The sequence below is a fragment of the Saimiri boliviensis genome, chromosome X, assembly GCF_048565385.1.
Source record: "Saimiri boliviensis isolate mSaiBol1 chromosome X, mSaiBol1.pri, whole genome shotgun sequence".
Classification (NCBI taxonomy): domain Eukaryota; kingdom Metazoa; phylum Chordata; class Mammalia; order Primates; family Cebidae; genus Saimiri; species Saimiri boliviensis.
Genome location: NC_133470.1, coordinates 96,765,528 through 96,787,359, shown reverse-complemented (window position 1 = coordinate 96,787,359; position 21,832 = coordinate 96,765,528). Strand labels below are relative to the sequence as shown.

The following is a 21,832-nucleotide window of genomic DNA, read 5'->3' as shown; positions in this document are numbered from 1 at the left end:
TCTTAAAGGTGGGTAGGCATAGTAAACTGAAAACTGACAAGGACCTTTACAACTCTACTAACTTTCCAAATAAGAAAATTGTAAGAAAAAGCACTTTTTTTTCCTGTTGTCCCAGGTTTATTGAAAATATTGCACCATAGCAAAAAGATGCGAACACCTCCACATGGCATTTTAAAATTCATCCCAACTATAGGCTGAGTGACTTGCAGGTTTGACAGACTGCCAAAGCCCAAAACCCTCAGCATTTCCTGTGTCCAGATCCTCTTCAATGATTTCCTGGTCCAGAGTTGAGAGTTTGGGAACATAATCATCTCTCCTTTCTCTGCCTTTCTCCTGCAACTTGATGGAGATACCTCTCACTGGGCCTCTCGAAATCTCTTTCATCAGATTTGTGACATAGTCTGCCATCTTGTTGTGGAGCTTCTTGCTAGGAATGATGGCGATCTCCTCACAGATGCCTTTGTTCATGCGGAAGTAGTTGCCCAGACAGGTATAGTACTGTTCAGTGATGATCCAGGCTGCCATCTTCATACTTTTGGTGTGAATGTGGTTCAGCGTGGTGGGTCCTTGCTAAAAGAGGTCCTTGCTAAATCTTATCTTTCAAAACCAGCCATTTAGAAACATATAGCTTTCTGACACTTTCTCACACAATCCTACAATGAACTTGTGAGGTAAGTGCTATAATTATCCCCGTTGGACAGATGAGGAAACTGAAGTCCTACAGACATTAAAATTTTAAGTGCCTACTATGAACAAATTTATGCCAATAATTCAATAACTTAGATGAATAGACTTTTTTTTTTTTTAGATGAAGTCTTACTCTGTTGCCCAGGCTGGAGTGCAGTAGCCTGATCTCAGCTCACTGGAATCTCTGACTCCCAGGTTCAAGCAATTATCCTGCCTCTGCCTCTCAAGTAGCTGAGACTACACGCAAGTGCCACCCTGCCAGGTTAGTTTTTGTTATTTTTAGCAGAGACAGTATTTTGCTATGTTGGCCAGGCTGGTCTTGAACTCCTGACCTCAGGTGATCTGCCCACTTTGGCATCCCAAAGTGCTGGGATTACAGGTGTGACCTGGTTGACAAATTCTTGAAAGATATAATCTACCAAAGTTCCCACAGGAAGAAATATATAACTTGAATAGTTCTATATCTATTAAAGAAATTGAGTTTGTAGATAAAAACCTACCCACAAAGACAATTCCATGCTGAGGTCTTTCACAGGTGAAATCTATCAGATGTTTAAGAAAAAAATGATGCCAATTCTATACAAAGCTTTTTAGAAAATTGAAGAGGAGAAGATACCTCCCAACTCAATTTATGAGGCCAGCATACCCTACATTAGTTTTCTAGGGTTGCAATAACAAAGTACCACAAACTAGGTGGCTTACACAACAGAAATTTATTGTCTCACAGTTCTGGAAGCTAGAAATTCAAGATTAAGGTGTCAGAGACATTTGAACCAGAGCAATTTTATTTTGAATAGGGGCTGGATAAAATGAAGATGAGACTTGCTGGGCTGCATTCCCAGGCATTTTTAATCACAGGATGAGACAGAAGGTTGGCACAAGATACAGGTCACAAAGACCCTGCTTATAAAATAGGATGCTGTAAAGAAGGCAGCCAAAACCCACTGAAATGGTTAGGCTTTGTGTCCTCACCCAAATCTCATCTCGAATTATAATCCCCAGGTGTTGAGGGAGAGACCTGGTAGGAGCTGGTTGGATTATAGGGGTGATTCCTCCATGCTGTTCTCATGATAGTGAGTTCTCATGAGATCTTGATGGTTTTATAAATGGCAATTTCCCTTGAGCTTTTCTTTCTTCTGCTGCCATATGAAAAAGGTCCTTGCTTCTTCTTCCCCTTCTGCCATCATTTTGAGTTTTCTGAGGCCCCCATGGCTCCACAGAACTGAGTCAATTAAACCTCCTTCCTTAATAAATTACCCAGTCTCAAGTAGCATCGGTATAGCACTGTAAAAATGGACTAATACAGTAAATTAGTACCTAAGTAGTGGGGCACTGCTATAAAGATACTTGAAAATGTGAAAGTAACTTTGGAACTGGGTAACAGGCAGAGGGGGGAACAACTTGGAGGACTCAGAGGAAGACAGGAATATGTTGGAAAGTTTGCATCTTCCTAGAAACTTATTGAATGGTTTTGACCAAAATGCTGATAGTGATATGAACAATGAAGTCCAGGCTGAGGTGGTCTCAGATGGACATGAGGACCTTTATGGGAACTGGAGCAAAAAGGTGACTCTTGCTATGCTTCAGCAAGATTACTGGCATTTTGCCCCTGCCCTAGAGATCTGTGGAACTTTGAACTTGAGAGATGATCTGAAATTGGAACTTATATTTAAAAGGGAAGCAGAGCATAAAAGTTTGGAAAATTTACAGCCTGGCAATGCAATAGAAAAGAAAAACCCATTTTCCAGAGAGAGATTCAAACTGGCTGCAGACATTTGCATAGGTAACAAGGCCAAGAAAATGGGGAAAATGTCTCCAGGGCATGTCAGAGACCTTCATGGCAGCCTTTCCCATCACAGGCCCAGAGGCCTAGGAAGGCAAAAATGTTTTTTGTGAACTGGGTCCAGGGCCCCCCTGCTGTGTGCAGCCTTGGGACTTGGTGTGCTGTGTCCCAGCCACTGTAGCCATGGCTAAAAGAGGCCAAGGTACACATCTCAGGCTATTGCTTTAGAGGGTGCAGGCCCAAGCCTTGGCAGTTTCCACGTGGTATTGGTTCTGCAGGTGTGCCAAAGTCAAGATTTGAGGTTTGGTAACCTCCACCTAGATTTCAGAGGATATATGGAAACCCCTGGATATCTAGGCAGAAGTCTGCTACAGTGCTGGAGCCCTCATGGAGAAAGTCTGCTAGGGTAGTACAGAAGGGAAATGTGGGGTCGGAGCCTCCACATAGAGTTCCCACTGCAGCAATGCCCAGTGAAGCTGTAAGAAGAGGGCCACCATCCTCTGGACTGCAGAATTGTAGATCCACCAACAGCTTGTACCGTGTGCCTGGAGAAATAAGACACTCAATGCTGGCCTGTGAAAGTGGCCAGAAGGGAGCCTATACCCTGCAAAGTCATGGGGCAGAACTGCCCAAGGCCATGGGAGCCCACCTCTTGTGTCAGTGTAACCTGGATTTGAGACATGGAGTCAAAGAAGATTATTTTGGAGCTTTAAGATTTAATGACTGCCCCATTGAATTTCAGACACAGATGGAGCCTGTAGCCCCCTTTTTAGGGCCAATTTCCCCCATTTGGAATGGGTGTTTTACCAAATGCCTGTACCCCCATTATATCTAGGAAGTAAATAACTTGCCTTTGATTTTACAGGCTCCTAGGCAGAAGGGAGCTTGTCTCAGATGAGACTTTGGACTGTGGACTTTTGGGTTAATGCTGGAATGAATGAACACTTTGGGGAACTGTTGGGAAATTGTGATTGGTTTTGAAATGTGAGGACATGGGATTTGGAAGAGGCCAGGGTGGAATGATATTGTCCCCACTGAAATGTCATCTTGAATTGTAATCCCCAGGTGTTGAGGATGAGACCTGGTAGGAGGTGACTGAATCATGGGGAGGTTTCCCCCGTGCAGTTCTCATGATACTGAGGGAGTTCTCATGAGATCTGATGGTTTTATAAATCGCAGTTCCCCCTGGGCTACTCATTTCTCTTCTGTCACTATGTGAAGAATGTTCTTGTTTTCCCTTCCCCTTCCACCACAATTGTGAGTTTCCTGAGGCCTATACAGCCATGTGGAACTGTGAGTCAATTAAACCTCTTTCCTTTATAAATTACCCAGTCTTGGGTATTTCTTTATAGCAGTGTGAGAATGGACTAATACACCCACCAAAACCAAGATGACAAATCAATGTGACCTCTGGTCATCCTTACTTTTCATTATACACTAATTACAATGCATTAGCCAACTAAAAGGTAATCCCACCAGTGCCATGACAGTTTACAGATGCCATGGCAATGTCTGGAAGATACCCTATGTGGTCTGAAAAACTGGGGAACCCTCAGTTCTGGGAAATTGATGCCCCTTTCCCAGAAAACTCATGAGTAATCCACCCCTCATTTAGCATATGATCAAGAAATAACTGTTAGTGTACTCAGTGAAACAGCCTCTACCGCTGCTCTGCCTATGGAGTAGTCATTCTTTTGTTTCTTTACTTTCCTAATAAACTCACTTCCACTTTATTCTATAGATTCACCCTAAACTTTCTTGCATGGTCTGGTAACAAAAGATAACAATCAGCAAGTTTGGTTCCTCCTGAGCGGTGTGAGGGAGAATCTGCTGCATGCTTCTTCCCTAGCTTCTGGTGGTGTGCTGGCAATCTTTGGCTTGTAGACACATCACCCCCTATTCTCCCTTTATTTTCACATAATGTTCTCCTTGCCTGTGTGTGTGTGTGTGTGTGTGTGTGTGTGTGTGTGTGTCTAAACCCTCCCCTTTTTTAAAACTGAAAGGTCATAGTTCATTAAGGTCCCATCCTTCTCCAGTATGACCTTATAATAACATAACTGATTACATCCACAAGGATTCTTTTTGCAAATAAGGTCACATTCTGAAGTACTGGAGGTTAGGGCTTCGTTATATGCATCTAGCATACAAAATCAACCCATAGTACCCTGAAACAGAAACCAGCCAAAGGCATTTGAAGGAAAGAAAATTGCAGTACAGTTTCACGCATGAGCATGGATGCAAAAAATTTAAGTCATACAAAGCACTAAAAACCTGTGTTAGAAAAGATTTTATTTTCAACAAATGGAATCTGACACTATATTAAAAAATGATATATTATGACTAATTGAGGTTTATTCCAGAAATGCTGGGTTGGCTTAAATTTACAAAATCAATTAATATAATTAATTGATATAATTCACTGGGTTAACAAACTATGTCTGTATAAGAACGTATATATGTAAAAATATATATGTATATACACTTATAGGTGTCTTTATGTATGATCATTGCAATAGATTTGGAATAAATATTTGATAAAAACTAACATACATTCTTAATTTTAGAAACTTAGCAAACTAGGAAAAAAAGGGGAACTTCCCCAACCTGATAAAAGACAAATAAAGAAAACTCACAGCTAACATGATAATTAATAGTGAAAGACTAAACCCTTTTCCTTAAAATCAGACTCAGAGGGCCGCTCACTATACTCCATTATAAATGGTATCAGATAAGAAAAAGAGGTGGTACAAACAGAGGCAAATTGGCATGCACCTCTTCCCCTTCCTCCCCAATCAGGGCTCAGCCAGGAGCTAAGCCTGCACCAATTAGGTGGAATGAAGCAATATGAAGTGAGGTAACTAGAAATTCTGATTACTTCTTCCCCAACTGGTATCAGAGGAGCCCAGTAGGAAGCTGAGCCTCCACATCCATCCAGCATCAATGAGGTGGAACAGGGTGTGTTGTGGCAGGGCTAGTTGGCTCTCTGATTTCTGGTCTCCCCTACCGGTGGGGAGCTGAGTTCCAATGCAGGAATGAGGCTGAATGAAGCAGTATTCTGTCTTCTTCAGGAATGTGTTAATGGGGTCAAGAGGAGAACTGAACTTGCAGCTGCAGCACTTCAGTTGCTGCCTCCATCATCACATGGTATTCTTCCCTCATGTCTTTATGTCTGTGTCTCTTCTCTCCTTATAAAGATACCAGCTATTTTGAATTAAGGGCCCAGCCTACTTCAATATAACCTCATTTTAACTAATTACATCTGCACTAATCCTATTTCCAAATAAAGCCATACTCATAGGTATTGGGGGCTAATACTTCAATGTATATTTTTGTGGGACACAATTCAACTTATTGCAATTATGTTCAATGATTGGAGCAAAAATTATAACATCATCTGGTGTCGTGTTCAATATAGAGAAAATAATTATGACATTTTTAATTGAAAAGGACAAAGAGACCTAAATGGAAGTTCTGTTTCAATGAATAGAAAAATATCAAAACAAGTAGACTCCAATGTTATGTATTTATGTCATAACACCTAGATCAACTAGTAAAAGAGAACTGTACAAAGAGATATATTAGGAAGCAAAAAACCAAAATAGAATCCTTAAAAATATTCAAGTAACCCACAAGAAGGCAGGCACAATAAAGGAAAGGAACAAACCAACAGAAAACAGATAATAACATGGCAGCTTAAGTGCTAACATATCAATAATTAAGTATAAATGATTAGAATACACGAATGAAAAGGCAGAGACTGACAGAGTGAATAAGGTAAATTACCCAACTACACATTGTCTAGAAGAAACTCACTTCAAACATAATGACAAAGGTAGATTGAAAGTAAAAGAATGAAAAAAATATACCATGCACAATCTAACTTTAAAAAGCAAGGGTAGGTATATTGATATTAGATAAAGTAGACCTCAGAGGAAAAGAATTGCTAGGGGCAAATTGGACATTATATAAAAATGAAAGGAAAAATCCACAGGATACATAGTTATCCTGATATGTGAATACACCAAACAACAGAGCTTCAAAATCTGTGAAACAAAAACTGACAGAAATAAAAGAAGAAATATACAAGTTTGCAGTAACATTTGGGGACTTCAACACCCTACTTTCAGCAACCAATATAATTACTAGGCAGAAAATCAGCAAATATGTAGGAAAACTAAACAACAGAATCAACCAATATGATCTAATCGACATATATAGAACATATAAAACTCAACCCAACAGCTGCAGAATAAATATTTTTTCAAGTGTCCATGGAACAGTCTATTATTTTTTTCAAGTGCCCATGGAATATTCGATTATTTTTTCAAGTGCACAATGGAACATTCTATTATATAGAGCATATAATGCTCAACCCAACAGCTGCAGAATAAGTACTTTTTCAAGTGCCCATGGAACATTCACCAAGACGGACCACATCCTAGTCCATAAGACAAACCTCAGCATTTTTTTTTTTTAAATGATCATACAAAGTATGTTCTCTGACCACAGTGGAACCAAACGAGAAATCAACTGCAGAAGGTTAACAGGAAGTCATTTAAACTTTAGGAAATTAAACAGCATACTGATAATCCATGGATCAAAGAGGAAATCTTAAAGGAAATTTTTAAAATACATAGAAGTGAATGAAATGAAAGCACAACCTATTAAGACATGTGGGACACAGCTAAGCTAAAGCTGAGAGGAAAATGTGTGGTAATAAATGCTTACATTACAAATAAGAAAAGGTCTTAAATCAACAACCAAAGTACCTACCTCAAGAAACTAGAAACTAAAGAGCAAAGTAAACCCAAAGCCCGCAGAAGAAAAAATAATAATAAAGATAAAAGCAGACATCTAGGAAATTGGAGAAAATAAAGAAAATTAATAAAATGAAAATGTTTCCCTGAAAAAAAAATCAATAAAATTGATGACCTTGTACCAAGACTAACAAAGACAGAAAACAAAAATAGCTGATATCAAGAATGAAATGAAAAATGTTACTACAGATCCTGCAGCCATGAAAAGAGTAATAAGGGACTGCTATAAACAACTTTACACTCATAAATTTAACAACTTGGAAGAGATGCATCAACTCTCCAAAACTGCAAACTACCAAAATTCAGCCAAGATGAAATAGGCCACATGATGCAGATATTAGCATAGGCAAACATATCAATAGAACAGAATAGAGAAGTTGGCAAGGAATAGTCAATATTTAGTCTCTGTTCCAACTGCTTAACTCTGCTACACAAAAAGCAGCCATAAGTGCTGGGAGGTGGCTCACGTCTATAATCCCAGCACTTTGGGAGGCCAAGGTGGGAGGATCACCTGAGGTCAGGAGTTTGAGACCAACCTGACCAACATGGAGAAACCCCATCTCTACTAAAAATACAAATTTAGCCAGACATGGTGGTGCATGCCTGTAATCTCAGCTACTCAGGAGGCTGAGGCAGGAGAATCACTTGAACCCGGGAAGTGGAGGTTGCAGTGAGCCAAGATTGCACCATTGCACTCCAGCCTGTGCAACAAGAGCGAAACTCCGTCTCAAACAAGCAACTAAGCAAAGAAACAAACAAACAAAAGCAGCCATTAGCAATAATTGAAGGTGGATATATGTGTTCTAATAAGACTTTATTTGTGAATACTGAAGTCCTAATTTTATGTTTCATGTGCTGCAAAATATTTTTCTTTTAATTTTTTGCAGTCTTTTAAAAATGCAAAAAACATCCTTAGCTTGAGAGGCAATAAAAACAAGCACATAATTTGGATGGAGACAAGCAGGATGATTCACATGGCCACGGAGACTTAAATGTGGCCACATTACTTTAGAAGGATTTGAGGCAAGACATCCAAAATACTAGGTAATGGTGAAGGGTGGGAGAGAGCAAAATGAACCACTGATGTGGTGGCTATGGGAAACAACTTGGAGGAAGCACCCTCTCTCTGCCATGTGGGTGAACAGAATCGAACATGTGGAGAGAGGAGGGGGTGGAAGGTCAGTTTGGGAAGGCTCTTTATGTGGTATTAAAGAAACTCCCTTTCTCCAGTCACAGCATCTTAGCCTCCCCACCACCACCCAATCACCAATGGAGGTGTTGGGGTTGTGTTTTGTGATGTCTAAGACACTTGGCTGGGGCAGTGCCTGGATAACCAAACAAAGCTTAAGAGTGTGACTTGGCTTTGCCCCAGGGAGGTCACATAGAGGGAGGGGAAGAGCCCTGGGACAGACCACTGGGAAGCTTCAACATGGCTGAGATTTACAAGCAAACCACAGCTATTTCTCACAGATAAGGACCAACCAACCACAAGAGCAGAACAATCAGTCACAAGTACTCAAGAAAAAAAGAAAGAGGGGACAACCACCTGCCAATGCAAATGCAGAGACAGTTGCCAGGTCAGATGACCCCCACCCCATGCTCATTCTCTTCTTCCCCATACATTCCCTCAAGGTCACTACCCTCTCCTGAGCAGGCACAAACCCCTCCTTAGCCTATATCCCTTATGAAGATCCCATCTCCATCCTCTTTCCTTAAACCAATGCCCTTCTATGCACACTGTGCTGCCTTCCCAGGTACACAAGATAGCCTTGAGAGCCATGAGGGTAGAAACTGCTCCTTCACTCTTCTGATGGCAAAAAAAGTCATCTAAAACAGCTATTATCCAATCAAGAAAGCATAAGAGGGGGGGAAGCTGACAATAATTGTCTGTTACCACATGTTGACTAAGAAATGAAATCAGAACCAAGAGATCCCCAAAGAATGCCACCAATCCAAGTAAGCCCTGTGTCTAGGAAGAGAGGGAGGAAAAGAGGTGGAGTCCCATGGTCAGCCAGACATTGAAGATAAGGAAGGGGGAAGACTGAACATGGAAGACAAATTTCCTTCTCCACACTTCATTCCACAGGCAAATAGGAAAGGGGCTTGATGTTTCTGCATGTAGGGATGAGACAGCAGGTAGGAGTAGAAGTGGGAAGGGCCCAGTTGAGGTGTGCTGTGTGGAGGACACCAATGTAACAGTGGCAGTCTTCCCACAAAGGCAGACAACAAAATCACTTCCAGGACACCTTCTTTACAGTGGTGTGTGCTATACCTCACCTGATGCTATAAGCAACTGAAGGCCTCAGAAAGACCAAAAATCGTACCCTACAGAAAGTCACTGACAGCATCACCATGCAATAAAATGATAGTGTGGGGAAGCTACAAACACAGTATCAATTGGGGCACTCACTGAGAAACTTAGGGTGGTGCAGGGCACGGTGGCTCACGCCTGTAATCCAGCACTTTGTGAGGCTGATGAGGGTGGATCACTGGGTCAGGAGATCAAGACCATCCTGGCTAAAATGATGAAACCCCATCTCTACTAAAAATACAAAAAATCAGCTGGGTGTGATGGCACTCACCTGTGGTCCCAGCTACTTGGGAGGCTGAGGCAGGAGAATCACTTGAACCTGGGAGGCAAAGGTTTCAGTGAGCCAAGATCGCGCCATTGCACTCCAGCCCTGAACAACAGAGTGAGACTGTGTCTCAGAAACAACAACAACAACAACAAAACTTAGGTGGAGTGACCTACCAAAGGCTGGCTAGTGAGACTGGTGTCCCCACCCCAGTGCAGGCAATAATAGGTAGCATTATTTCCCTGTTTTTAGGAAATTTTATTTTTGGAGAATTTTAATAGTAGAATAAAAGTGAGTAATAGCTGGTCTTGTTTTTATTAGTAGACATAGACAAACTATCTCTAAAATCTACCTAGAAAGGTGGAGGCTGTAGAATAAATAAAACAATCTTGAAGAAAGAAGAATAACATAGGAATGCTGATTGTACCTGATATGAAGTCTCACTACACAGCTACAGTAATTCTGCCAGTGTGGCAGATGGATAGATAACACTGATCAATAGAGCACAAAAAAGAATTCATAAGTAGACTCACAAAGAAGGCCAACTGATTTTTGACATAATTGCAAAAGCAATTCAACATCATTTTCTAGTAATTGGACACCCATGGACAATAAATAAATAACATCTATCTTAACCTTGTACTTTAAACAGACATTAACTCAAAATGAATCACACAGTTAATTATAAACTGTAAAACTCTAAAACTTTTAGAAAAAAAAGCATAGGCAAGATATAGGGCTTGCTGAAGAGGTTTTAGATGTGATATCCAAAGTGTAGCCGAAAAAAGGAAAATTTAATGAATAGGACCTCATCAAACTAAAAGTACTGCTTTGGGAAAGATGCTGTTAAAAGGATGAAAAGATGAGCTATATAGACTAAGAAGATATTGACGAACGCTATCCAACAAAAAGTTTCTATCTAGAATATATAAAGAGCTCTCAAAATTCAACAGTAAAAATAACAAAAATTCAATTAGAAAATAGGCATGTGTGGAGATGGCTTAAGCATGCCCAGTAGCTGCTGGTAGGAAACTAAACAATGTGAGGAAAAAGTGCTTTCTTAACTACACATTTTCTTAGTTTTCTAATGAGAAGTATCTCTGGTTGACTGATAGGTTTTTTCTGCTCACTTACATTTCTTTAGTTCAACAGATAAGTGAGATGTCCAGAGCCATTTTGGGGTCAGTAAACATCCCCAACTAAGAAAATGCATGCTGGGAAATCCATTGAAAACAAAACTAGGGAATTTAACACCACGATTCAGTTCTGTTTAGACAAAAATCTGGGCAAAATGTTTTAATTATTTTGATTTATACTAGATAACATTATTATGATATATATTGTTATATAGACTCAATCATGATATAAAGTTATATAAATGGGAACCACAGTTTTGAAGTAAAGATTCAAATTATTCTCTGCAGAATCAGAGTGTTTGACCCAGAACCAGTTGTATATGGTATTCTACTTCTCTATGTATACACACTGGGTGCTCAAGAAGTACTCATTGCAAATACATATTTGAATATTTAAATTTATGTAGAAATGTATTTTCTTGAGTGGATGAATGTATCTCAAAATGAGTTCCAAAGGACATTTAATTTTTCCCAAAGTCAAGGAAGGGAAAAGAAAGTGGTGCTTCTCACTATTGATAAAATATCAATATTTACTAGCAGGGTTTCCTCAGTCATAAACATGATAGGTTTATTTTAAATTAGTTTTTAGTGCTGTATGGAAGCAAGGACACTAAGCTGGCAGCCAAAAGCCCCAAGTCCTAGTTCATGCTCCACTACTAACTCCTGATGTGGCTTTGCTGAAACTACTCCTTTCTGGGCTTGCATTTCCATCTGAAAGATGCGGGGTTTGGACTAGAATATGACATGAGCCCTTTTTTTGAAATTCTATGAAAGTGTGTGTGTCTGTATCTTTTTGTTTATGTACTTTGGCAGATAAAAATGCTTTTTTGGTCAGGGTATATAACCTAAGACATTACATTTAACAAATGGAAAAAAATCCAAAAAACAGGCCGCATAGGGAGACTCCATCTCTACGTAAAACTAGAAAAGTATTAGCGCAGCATGGTGGTGTGTTCCTATAGTCCCAGCTATTTGGAGACTGAGGTGGGAGGATTGCTTGAGCCCAAGAGTTTGAGGCTGCAGTGAGCTATGATTAGGCCATTGCACTACAGCCTGAGTGACAGGGTAAGACCCAATCTCAAAAAAAGAAAAAGAAGAAAGAAACCCTATTTTCCATATGTTTGGGGACAATTAAAAGACTGAATAAATTCTATGGTTAGTGAATCACAAGAGTAGGGGCTCTTGGAATCTGGCAGCTACTGCTACAGTCAAAGGATGTTACTGGGAAGCAACAGTTTTAGCAAGTATTTTTCCTATGTACTGCAACTTGGAGTGTCTTGCTAATATTTGTGACCAAAAATACTGTAGTTTGTTCAGTTTAACAGTCCCTGTGGAGACCAAATGCTGGAATTTCATGAGGTTTCAAGATATTAAAATCATCATCCACAGCATGTAGCCATGTCTGTCTAAATCTCAATCTGGTCCTGAGTTTATTAGAACACAGCAAATGAAGCTGAGCTCAGTGGCTGCGGGAGGTTAAGGCTTAGAGACAATACTGGAGTTCTTATTCTATTCTTGCTGGATGATCCCCAGTAGCTCTCTAGGGTCTACATGTAACTGTAAAAGAAGCTAACTTTTTCCTTCCTTTTAGTATCCTTCCCCGAAAAGAACTTTTGAATGCCTTCCCAGAACTTGGAAAGGAAGCCCCAGACCCTCTCAGTAGCCTGCTCCAGTATTGTGCAGCCCTTACGTCCTAGCCACTTCACTTTAGTTCTGACCAGGCTAGTGTTCCTTTGGGTTAGTGTTCAAGCTGAAGTCCTGGATCCTGGGGTTAAGGGGCCTAAGAGTCAAGAATGGTGGTGACTTTAGTTCAGTGTGGATAGAGGGTTTGGTACAGATATGAGAAGAATAAGGACCTGATGACATGTCAGGAATCAAATGTGTTAAGTATGGAGGTAGTGTGTATGAATGCACAGGATTGGAACATGAATCAAACTAGAAATCAACATCCCCTTTACTCCCATTGTCCAAATGAGAGAAATAGAAAATGTAAGTGGATACTTACCCAGTGACCAGAATTTGCTTTTAAAAATTCTAAGTGGCAATTAGTTTGATTATATATATATATATATATATATATATATATATATATATATATATGATTTTATATATGTGTGTGTGTATATGTGTATATATATATGGCCATCAGTTTGATTATATATAAATACATATTTATAATATACAAAGGTTAAATATTTATCATATATATGGGAGTGTGTATATGGACAATCCCATATATGTGGTAAATATTCAACCTTTGTATAGATAGGTACACACAAACACACTCCCATATATATGATAAATATTCAAAATGTGTATTTTAGAAATGTAACCCATATTATATATAATATACAATTATATTATATATAATTATATATTAATTTATACTAATTATAAAATTGGGCCAAGCTACCTCTATAGAATAGTAGCTGGGAAGAATATGTTGGATGACAGAATCAGGGCCTGACAATGAAGTGGGACTGAGTAGCTAAATTAATCAATATGAAATGTATTATGAGTCAACAGTATAATGTACCTGCTCATAGACATCTGGGCTGGTGAAACCTACTCTTCAGCATGGGGAAGTGAGTCCTGCTCTGCTCTGCCCTAGTCAAACCCCACCCAGTGTTCACTTCTGGCTGCTACACTGTACTGATGGATGAAGAAATATTGTATAATTTTCTCACGAGAGATACAAGAAAGTTGAAGGGCACCTAGAGCCTTCCAAATGAGGAAAGGTTGAAGGAAGTGAGAGTGATTGGCCTGGAGATGACCAAAATTAGTTCACAAGGCTGTCCTAGGATAAATAGAGAGGAAACTCTGGAAGTCCTCACTAGGAGGAATGGGTGGCAGGTGCAATACAGAAAACTGAGAGCTTTTCAAACAGGGACCACTTTGCCCCACATGGTAGTGATCTGTTCATCCCTGGAGGCCTCCAAGCTGGGCATCCATTTGACTGGGACATTCAAATGTGACATGGATGAGATCCATGGCACATCACGCATCTCAACATGTGGAAATAATAGAGTATGTCCTCTAGGAAATATGTATATAATGTTAAGATTCAGTAAAATGGATGGAAACATTCCATGAGGCACATCTTTTATCAGAAATGACATAGAGATGCCCTCTGACAGACCTAGAGCCAAAGAAGCCAAGAAGAGTAGTTCTTACTAAAGCAGACCTGGCCATCATATTTTAAAGCAAGCATAACCCTGGACAATATCCTCTTAAGAGTGGCTTACCTCCTAGTCTGCTGTGCTCTTTTCATAGTCTTGGCCCTCCCACCCTCCCCAAATGAACTGCAATTGAAGTGTTGACAGGCTTGAAGAAAGTGATCAAAAGTAGATTGAAACTCACTGTCGTCAAGAATGTTCTTATGCATGGCTGAGTTGAGGGACATCTGAGAGTTTAGACATCAGGAATTGCTCTGAGCAAACAAGTTACAATTCCCTGGGAAATTGTCTTTCAACCTCATTTGTCCCTGAGAAATGCTCATCAAAGACATGCTTGCCTGTGTCTTTTCCTGCAAACCATACCCCTCCACACATGGTAATGCTAGCTTGCTCACCAGTGGAAATATTCTTAAGACAGAAGTAAGATCTTCTCATTTCTGGAGACTACTTTTCTAAATTTTCTATATCTCTAGTAATTTTCTTTCCCCCAAATTAATATTTTTAATGGATATGTCTTTACAATAAAGACAAAAAGAGAATGCTTTGTGAGAGTGGAAAAATCAAAATTATTGCAGACAAGGTTGATATGCAACATTTTTTTTCAGACTGCGGGAAAGTTATGGAACAACTGTTGATCTATTAACACTTAACCTAGAGCTCATTTTCTCAGTCTATTGTTTGTTTATTTCTTAACTGGTTTAAATATGTCTTAAAGACTCAAATATTATAGAGTGTAACAACATATGGAACATGATGGAAAGTGTACTGAAAAAGGAATGCCAGTGGTTCTTCATTCTGCAGCAATACCACTTAATGAATGAGCCAATCATCATGCCTTTCAGACTTTGTTAGACCCTCAGGAAGCCTTCTAGGATATCTTGTCCTGCCCTTTTATTTTATACCTGAGGCCCAGAGGGGAAATTAACAAGGACTAATGAAGGGTAGACCTCTGGTTACCCAGTGGCCTTATTCATTAAGCATTCTTTTCACTACACCACAGAATCCCTCAACATAAAGAAGCCATGAATTTGCAATAGCGTGGCTAACGACTTTATCAAGACTTGTGGTTGAAATAATAAGAGCCACTATTCATTAAGTACTTTGTATGTGTTATCTCATTTATTGGATCACAACATGTAATAAGGAGTCTTATTCCATTTTTTGATGTTTGGCTGCTGGCAGCTTTTAAGCCTCAGCTCCCTCTTCTTATCGTTCCCACATCTGGGCAAGCTTTTAAGAAACGTTGGGTGCTACCTCCTTTAGCGCTGGAAGGATTCAAACCACATAAGCCCCTGACCATGTGTGGGAACCCGTACTCTGGTCCTACCTACTAGCCACAATAAAAGCCCCTGTCCAATCTCCTTTTCTGGCTCTCTCAAGCCAGTTTTGGGCCAGCTTTGGATGCATCCCCTGCTCTCCCTTGGGAAGCCCCAATTATGCAATTAACAAACCTTTTCACACACTTCTTCTTTGTGTTTGGCATCATCAGTCTTGACATTGGACCAAATTTTGTGTAGATGGTTACAATGGAACTCTGAGGTATGTGCTGTTATAATCAGCATTTTGCAGATGGGGAAACTGAAGAATAGAAAGGTCAACATAATCTACAGAGCCTTTTAAAAGGCTACAAAATTATAGAAACCACTTCTGAAAATAAATATACTGCTAAGATTTCAATTCAGACCTAAGAAAACTATTGGAATGTAAGCAAAGGATCTTTGATAAATCTTTGACTCCTAGTTAAAATTCTTGCCCAAGGTCACACAGTTAGTGATGGGGCTGGGATTGAAACCCAGGCACTAGGGCTCTGGAATCTACACTCTAAGCATCTCAAACTGATATTGGTCTGATTGCAAAACCTGTACTCTTACCACTACAGCAGGAAAGTAAATCTGGATTACATAAAGCTGTAGAAAGGCTGTGTATAGAATAATAATAATGATAATGATAGTACATGCCAGGCATTGCTAAGTCTTTCATTTAATCTTTTCTACAACTCTGTAAAGTCAATGCCATTATAGTCCCCATTTTACAAATAAGGAAATTTGAGGCTCAGAGAGTGTAGGGTCACAGAGGTTCTTAAGAAGCCTCTGCTTACTACCTGTGTGAACTTTGATATTATTTGTCTTGAGAAATTACATGGGTTGATCTATTAGAGGTCATAGTCTAATGTTCATTTGGAATGTGGAGTTTTGGATTCTTTCAGGACTGTAATAATAAAGGTAATATTTTTCCTGTGTTGAGTGATAAGCCCCTTACATACATTCTCCTATTCAAACTTAAGCAATGCTATAAAGTAAGTGCTGCTATTATTCCCATTTTGCAGAAGAGGTTCTTGAGTCTAAGAGAGGTTCACAAAACACATTCAAGGAAAGCCAGCTAATGTATGGACCTGGGTAGAAGCTGAAATTTAAAATCCAGCTGGTTACACTGGCCAAGCACTGAAAGACTCACTGGCTTCACAATTTCAGCACTAAATCTTTCCTCTCCCCACTGAAAGTATATAATATCTAGCAAGAACCTCACCATATCTTTGAGATTTTAACACACAACCAGCTGCCCTGCCACCACCCTCCCCCCATCAGCACCTCGTGAGCTGTTGCAGCATATTCCTCCTCAGCACCTCCTGTCAGATTCCTCATTCTTGCTGATTTCAGAGGCTGCACTGTCACTGGAATTGCCCTTGCTGCTGTAGCTACTCAGGCATCACATGCTGCAAGTCCTTGTTATCTCTAGGACAGCTCTTTTTGGTATGTTAAGGACTTATTCGGTAGAAAAGGAAGAAGGAAAGAACCTTCTGCTGTCCGTACATTTCTTCCCATGAATATCCTGGAGTTTGTAGCTCTGGAAATGGAAATCCATGTACCCGGAAGGAGAGTGCTGAGTGAACCTACAGAAAATGGAGAAGAATGCAGCTACTGAAGGAGGCCCAAGAGTGGTCCTCCAAGACCATAAACTCCTGCAAACAAATTCAGCCCTCCAATAAAAACCAAAAAGTGGGTGGAATTTCTTCTGATTTCTTTACCCCAAATTTGAATGTGATTCTCGCCAACTTATCATGCGGGAAGTTTATATTCACACAAGATGCAGACAATAATAAGACTCATGTTGATTCTAACAGTAATGGAGATGCATCACCTTCAGGCTTATTTTTAAACTTCTGTTTTTCCCCACCTTTGGAGAATCATAGATTGTAGTGGGCAACAGGGAGCCCAGAAGCAGTGAAGATACTTTTTTTTTCTTTTTTTGTTTGTGAGATGAAAACTCCCTCTGTCACCAGGCTGGAGTGCCATGATATCATCTTGACTCACTACAACCTCTGCCTCCCGGGTTCAAGCGATTCTCCTGCCTCAACCTCCCAAGTAGCTGGGACTACAGGCACATGCCACCACGCCCAGCTAATTTTTGTATTTTTAATAGAGACAGGGTTTCACTGTATTGGCCAGGATGGTCTCGATCTCTTGACCTCACGATCTGCCCACCTCAGCCTCCAAAAGTGCTGGGATTACAGGCATGAGCCATGGTGCCCAGCCAGTGAAGGTACTTTTGTAGGAGTAGAAAGAGCACTTGAGTTGATGGAAGGAGGTTTGGTTAAACTTGTTAGTTGTTCCAACTCGGTCACTGAATACCAGTGTCACCTCAGACAAATGTTTTCCTTTCTCCTCTCAAGCCCTCCAAGTCCCACCTAATTTGAACAATAATCTATGCCTTTTTTTTCTTTTGTGCAGCTCTAGCTCTATTAGGTTTTATTCGAGAAAATGACAAAGTGGCATCAAATGAAACTACATACAAAGAGCTTGGGAAGCATGAAGACAGGGCTAATCGGGGTAAGAATCTGAAGGGAGGTGCCCCTAAAGCTGTGCCTCAAAGGATGAGAGGCAGAAAACAAGACTAGGCAGCCAGAGGACCACATACTTTTTACTTTTTTGGAAATTGTGGAAGAACCTAGAAGAACCTGGTTTGTTTCAGGGAACCTGGGAACCGTGGGAAATTTGGTATTGCTCTAGACGAAGAATGTGTTGGTATGAAACAAGACCAAGAAGCAAAGAAGTCAGGACCAGATCATGGAGGGCCTTGGATGGCTTGCCAAGGAGCTTGTATTTGTCCTGTGGGCAACACAGGTTGCCAACAGAGTTGGTTTTTAGCAGCAGCATCACATAATCAGATTGGTTGTTTTGTTGTTGTTGTTGTTGTTTTCTTTTTGAGATGAAGTCTTGCTCTTGTCCCCCAGGCTAGAGTGCAATGGTGTAATCTCAGCTCACTGCAACCTCTGCCTCCTGGGTTCAAGTGATTCTCATGCATCAGCTTCCTGAGTAGCTGGGATTACAGGCGCCTGCCACCATATCCAACTAATTATTATTATTATTATTATTATTATTATTATTATTATTTAGTAGGGAAGGGGTTTCACCGTCTTGGCCAGACTGGTCTCGAACTGCTGATCTCAGGTGATTGGCCCACCTCAGCTTCCCAAAGTGCTGGGATTACAGGCATGAGCCACCGCACTGGGCATCAGATTGTTTTTATAGGAACACAGCTCAGGTTTCAATGTGAAAGATGACCTGGAGTGAGGTGACTCTGGAACCCTGGAGGCCAGTGGGATGCTAGTGTCTGCATGACTTTCCAGCCAAAGACAAGGACCTTCTGGTTGACAACTTTAGGTTGGCTTCCAATGATCTCTGCCTGCTGACATTCAATCCCCTATTTATTCCCCTCACCTTGAGTATGGCTAGACCTAGTGTCTCACTCCTATAAACAGAATACAGTAAAGGTGATGGATGTCTCCTCTGAGATTAGGTTACAGAAAAGCTGTGACTTCCAAACCAGCTGCCATATTGTGAATGGCCCAATGGAGAGGTTCAGATGGCAAGTGGCTTATGTCTCTGGGCAAAAACCAGCTAGAACCAGAGGCCTGCCCAGCAGCCACTTGAGTGAGCTGGGAAGTAGATCTTCTGAGGCAGGCCAACAGCCATATCAGTGACCTTGGAAATGAATCCTACCCCAGTGGACCCTTGAGATAACTGCAGTCCTGGTTAACTCTTTGACTGCATCCTTGTCGGAGATCCTGAACCAGGTAGGCCACACCAAGATTCCTGAGCCACAGAAACTAGAATTAACAAGTAGGGTATTCATTGTTTTATACTGCCAATATTTGAGCTAATTTCTTACACAGCAATAGATAAGTAATACAAGCCCCAAAAAGGCAGTGGCAATGAAAAGAAGATGAATCCTGAAAATGTGAACAAGCTGGGTTGGAGTGTGAGAGGGAAACAGATGTCCAGGCAGACATCGATGCTGTTTAATTAAGATGGTAAATAGGAGGTATTGCTTTGGGGAGGAATATGATACACTAGTTTGCTGGCCAAAGTTTGAGGGCCTGTGTGACATCCCTGTAAATATACTTAGGAGGCAGCTGGATTCAAAAGTCAGAGGTTTAGGAGAATCATATGGACTGGACATTTGGGAGTTTTAATGTAGAGGTGGCTTAGGAAGTGCAACACTGAAGCCCTGGAGATCTTTGATGTTTCATCAAACCAGTGTTATTGTATGTATGTGTTTTTGCGTGTGCTATCTATGTATATCTTCTCCCAAGCAACTACCTCGCATCCTAAAAAAAAAAAAAAAAAAAAAAATTCCTTAGCTTTGCAGCCATATTTGGGTCTTTGTTTTACCAAACATGAGTGAGTCTCTCCACCTTTCAGATTAACTTGAGCCCTCTCCAAATTGAAAAAGTTCCCTTTTTAAGAGTGTTGCATAAATCTGCTGTTGATTTCCACTGCTTGTAATCATTGGCAACATCTCTGAAGTTCATATTTGTTTATGCTGTTAGCCTAATTTATTCTTCCCAAAGAAATTATATCATGTGTCATAGCAGGAGAGCTTGTTAGAAGAAACACAGTAGTATATGAAAAGTCTAGAAGATGTCAATTTGACCCAGAGATCTTTTACAGGAGTTGGTGGTGGTGAGTGAGTTTCTTGCTAACCTGTAGAATGTAAACAGAGCCTGCAGACAGACTGAAAGACAGCTCTATCAGCTCTGCTGGAAGTGTTGACAACACTATCCTACCCAGGGTGTGAGCACAGAAATTTGTGACCATTCCAATTTTGCTGAGCTGCTTGGGGCTTTTGACATTACAGATATCCTGTTCCTGCACATAGAGCCTCATAGAAAAATCTTAAAGCTAGAAAGCACCTTAGAGGTCTTCTCAGAAGAGAATGTACAGACTAATTCTGAATATTTCAAATGATCTACTTACAAATAATGGTATTTCAATTGCGCAATTAATAAAGCAACAAATAGAATCATTTTCAATTGAGCAATGTTAGTAGATGGTATGTGTTTTTATTAACCTAGAAAACCACATTAAATTTGATGGGGCAATAGTTCATTTGAAGAAAAGTGATGTATATATTAATGTGATTATACATGGAAACATATAGTACCACACTAAAGCCGCATATCAAAATCCATTCTTTTCACTTTACAAGTTTAAGAACTTAAACTCCTTTTCTTGTGCTCTCTATCTCTGTTCATGCTACTGCTCTCTCTAGTCACCCCCAACCAGGGTGAAGAAGAGACTCACCCTGCTCACCTACCTCTTGATCTTACCACTTCCCATGCTCATCGCTACTGCACTCAGCCAGGGCTTTCTCCCTTGCCTTAAGCAAAATCAAACAGCCTTTTGTCTATTCTCTCTGCTTCTAGTCTCTTCCTTCTCCAATTTGTCCTTCACACTGCAGTCAGCTTGATCTTTATAAAGCACTGATCAAAATCATTTCATAGTTTCCACTGAGTACAGAATCAAGTCACAACCCCCTTAGCATAACATACAAAGCCCATGAGTATGATATTTTCTATCTCTCCAGCCTCATTTCTCATGACATCTCTTCATCTGCTTCCTCCAAAGCCATGCTCTTTAACCACATGAAGTTTTCTGACTCCAAGATAGATGGCTGCATTTTTTGTATGCTGTTCTATCAGCCCAGAATGCCCACCACCACTTCTTTTCCTATGAAAGTTCTATGTACACTGTAATGCTCAGCTGAAATATTTTCTTCTCCAGGAAGCCCTTTCTTTGACTCTCTCATGAGCCCTGGCTCTACCATGGAATGGTTCCCATTTCATTTTGTCTCAAGAATGAGACCTGTTGACCTTCTCTCTCCAAACCTACATTGTGAGCCACGTGACTTTCTTTTGTTCCCAGATTGTTGCACATTTCTTGACACATACGTTGCCTCAAAAGTGTTTATAGAGTAAATAAATCATGGGTGTTAGCAAAGGTTTTTAACATATTTCAAAAATCCTTGATAGTTTCATGTTTAAATAAAAATTAAAGTTCATTAAATGTTTTGAATACTGTTTAGTAAGTATTATACTTTTTTTATTTTTAATAATCAGGGATTACCAAGATCCACATATAAAAGCATATTTATCATCAGTTAATAAAATGTAAGAATAAAATACACATTGTAATTTAAACTTCAGTTAAATTTGATTGACATTTTCATAGAGAATACATTTTTTAAAAGGAAACAAGCTCTTAATTATTTCTTTAAACCGGACCCTTTGGTCAATAAGAATTTTATTTAATAAAGAAGTTCTCACTTTTAAAATTTTTGAGGAGAGTTGCTACCACAAGAACCCAATTTGAAATTT

General features: G+C 40.0%; 1 pseudogene; it reads right to left on the bottom strand.

Annotated features, from left to right (window-relative positions):
• Positions 1-2: 2 nt before the first annotated feature.
• On the bottom strand, positions 3-20,801 carry LOC101030494 (uncharacterized; annotated as a pseudogene).
• Positions 20,802-21,832: the final 1,031 nt, after the last annotated feature.